The sequence below is a fragment of the Monodon monoceros genome, unplaced genomic scaffold (genome assembly GCF_005190385.1).
Source record: "Monodon monoceros isolate NGI ecotype Baffin Bay Population unplaced genomic scaffold, NGI_Narwhal_1 Super_Scaffold_19, whole genome shotgun sequence".
In the NCBI taxonomy this organism is placed as follows: domain Eukaryota; kingdom Metazoa; phylum Chordata; class Mammalia; order Artiodactyla; family Monodontidae; genus Monodon; species Monodon monoceros.
The window spans coordinates 59,803,143-59,806,911 of NW_021703775.1; the positions used below are offsets into that span (position 1 = coordinate 59,803,143).

At 35.9% G+C, this 3,769-nt stretch overlaps 1 non-coding gene across 1 annotated transcript; it reads left to right on the plus strand.

Annotated features, from left to right (window-relative positions):
* Positions 1-3,342: 3,342 nt before the first annotated feature.
* LOC114901174 lies at positions 3,343-3,449 on the plus strand. Its single transcript, XR_003795055.1, has one exon. It is a non-coding gene; the product is annotated as a U6 spliceosomal RNA (small nuclear RNA).
* Positions 3,450-3,769: the final 320 nt, after the last annotated feature.

Consider the following 3,769-nt stretch of genomic DNA (forward strand, 5'->3'; position numbering starts at 1 on the left):
TAAAGTAATATTCACTCTTTTGCCATGTAAGGTACTATTCACAGATTCTAGGGATTAGGATGTTGTATTGATTTTCTAGTGCTGCCATTACAAAATACCACAGATTTGGTAACTTAAACAATAAAAGTTTATTGTTTCACAGTCCTGGAGGCTAGCAGCCTGAGATCAAGGTGTTGGCAGGTTTGATGTCTCCCAAGGCTCCCTCCTTGGCTTGTAGACTACCCCCTTCTCATTGTGTCCTCATGTGTTCTTTCCTCTCTGTACATGTGCCCCTGGTGCCTCTTTGTGTGTCCAAATTTCCTTTTCTTATAAGGACACTAGTCAGTTTGGCTCACCCTAAAGGCCTCATTTTAACTTAATTTCCTCCTTAAAGACCTTTTCTCCACATACAGTCACATTCTGACATACTGGGAGTTAAGGCTTCAACGTGTTAATGTGGGAGGCACAATTCAGCCCATGCCATACATGAACATATATTTTTTGGGCCACCATTCAGCCCATTACAAATATGTAACTTTTGATCGAAATCATAAGGGAAGAAAGCTAAATATAATTTATTTTGCTCCATTCACCAATGCAGACAAATGTAATACATTTACGAGGTAGTCTCATTAATATAGTTAAAATTTCCTGGATAAATAACTCTATCAGGAGTTTCTGACAATTAACTAGAAAAATCACTTACATGGAACAGTCATTTCTCAATGAGGCAAGATTAAATGTTAGCATATTGCAAAATCTCACACTGATATTTATTTGGGAATATAAAGAAAGTTTCCCCTTTCATTTATGGATTTATAGATACACTTGTGAAGATTACAATAGAAAAGAATTCTCCCTTGGCTAAAGGAAAACATGTAATTTAAGTTGAGGTGTAATTTATACTATATGCTGCAATTGCTTGAATTTAATGAGAAAATGAAGTAAATTCCAATACACTTTCCTGGGAATCATTCCAGCTCTCAATAATCTGTTGCATTGGATGCCAGGAAGTGGCTGTTCATAGAAAGATGGCCCAAAGTCCACATCTACACACACAAGTAGGTTGCTTTCATAGTAGCATTATCTTTGATTACAAAGAAAGTGAACTAATGTTATTATATATATTTGCATGTACATATATATGTACATGCAACCAGGACACCTAAGAACATAAAAATTACAAATATAAAAAAATCATACCAATATAGCAGAAGGAGTAACACTCCCAAACTCATTCTGTGAGACCACCATCACCCTGATACCAAAACCAGACAAAGATGTCACAAAGACAGAAAACTACAGGCCAATATCACTGATGAACATAGATGCAAAAATCATCAACAAAATACTAGCAAACAGAATCCAACAGCACAGATCCAACAGATCCAATCCAAAAGGATCATATACCGTGATCAAGTGGGGTTTATCCCAGGAATGCAAGGATTCTTCAATATATGCAAATCATCAATGTGATACACCATATTAACAAATTGAAGGAGAAAAACCATATGATCATCTCAATAGATGCAGAAAAAGCTTTCGACAAAATTCAACACCAATTTATGATAAAAACCTTTCAGAAAGTATGCATAGAGGGAACTTACCTCAACATAATAAAGGCCATATATGACAAACCCACAGCCAACATCGTCCTCAATGGTGAAAAACTGAAACCATTTTCACTAAGATCAGGAACAAGACAAGGTTGCCCACTCTCACCACTCTTATTCAACATAGCTTTGGAAGTTTTAACCACAGCAGTAAGAGAAGAAAAAGAAATAAAAGGAATCCAGATCAGAAAAGAAGAAGTAAAGCTGTCACTGTTTGCAGATGACATGATACTATACATAGAGAATCCTAAAGACTGTACCAGAAAATTCCTAGTCAATGAATTTGGTAAAGTGGCGTATACAAAATTAATGTACAGAAATCTCTTGCATTCCTATACACTAATGATGAAAAGTCTGAAAGAGAAATTAAGGAAACACTCCCATTTACCATTGCAACAAAAAGAATGAAATACCTAGGAATAACTCTACCTAAGGAGACAAAAGACCTGTATGCAGAAAACTATAAGACACTGATGAAAGAAACTAAAGATGATACAAACAGATGGAGAGATATAACATGTTCTTGGATTGGAAGAATCAACATTGTGAAAATGACTCTACTACCCCAAGCAATCTACAGATTCAATGCAATCTCTATCAAACTACCACTGGCATTTTTCATAGAACTAGAACAAAAAGTTTCACAATTTGTATGGAAACACAAAAGACCCCGAATAGCCAAAGCAATCTTGAGAAAGAAAAATGGAGCTGGAGGAATCAGTCTCCCTGACTTCACGCTATACTACAAAGCTACAGTAATCAAGACAGTCTGGTACTGGCACAAAAACAGAAATATAGATCAATGGAACAGGATAGAAAGCCCAGAGATAAACAAACCCATGCACATATGGTCAGCTTATTTTTGATAAAGGAGGCAAGAATATACAATGGAGAAGAGACAGCGTCTTCAATAAGTGGTGCTGGGAAAACTGGACAGCTACATGTAAAAGAATGAAATTAGAACACTCCCTAACACCATACACAAAAATAAATGCAAAATGGAGTAAAGACCTAAATGTAAGGCCAGACACCATCAATCTCTTAGAGGAAAACATAGGCAGAACATTCTATGACATAAATCACAGCAAGATCCTTTTTGACCCACCTTCTAGAGAAATGGAAAAAAAACCAAAATAAACAAATGGGACCTAATGAAACTTCAAAGCTTTTGCACAGCAAAGGAAACCATAAACAGGACCAAAAGACAACCCTCAGAATGGGAGAAAATATTTGCAAATGAAGCAACTGACAAAGGATTAATCTCAAAAATTTACAAGCAGCTCGTGCAGCTCAATAACAAAAAAACAAACAACCCAATCCAAAAATGGGCAGAAGACCTAAATAGACATTTCTCCAAAGAAGATATACAGATGGCCAACAAACACATGAAAGAATGCTCAACATCATTAATCATTAGAGAAATGCAAATCAAAACTACAATGAGATATCATCTCACACCGGTCAGAATGGCCATCATCAAAAAATCCAGAAGCAATAAATGCTGGAGAGGGTGTGGAGAAAAGGGAACCCTCTTGCTCTGTTGGTGGGAATGTAAATTGATACAACCACTATGTAGAACAGTATGGAGGTTCCTTAAAAAACTAAAAATAGAACTGTCCGGAGCATTTTAAAACCACATATAGTGCCATTGCAGTTTTGTTACTAAATTCAAGATTTTGATACTGAATTCAAGACATTTAAAAATGTCATCTTTTTATGTTTTTATTATTGTGTCAATCAATACCAGTTAGTGCTTGCTTTGGCAGCATATATACTAAAATTGGAACAATACAGAGAAGATTAGCGTGACCCTTGTGCAAGGATGGCACACAAATTCGTGAAGCGTTCCATGTTTTTTTAACAATAGCCAGGTCATGGAAGCAACCTGAATGTCCATCAACAGAGGAATGGATAAAGAAGATGTAGTACATGTATACAATGGAATATTACTCAGTCATAAAAAGGAATGAAATTGGGTCATTTGTAGAGACATGGATGGACCTAGAGACTGTCATACAGACTGAAGTAAGTCAGAGAAAAACAAATATCATATATTAACACATATATGTGGAATCTGAAAAAATTGGTATAGATGATCTTATTTACAAAGTAGAAACAGAGACACAGATGTAGAGAACAAATCTATGGATACCAAGGGGGAAGGAGGAATGGGATGA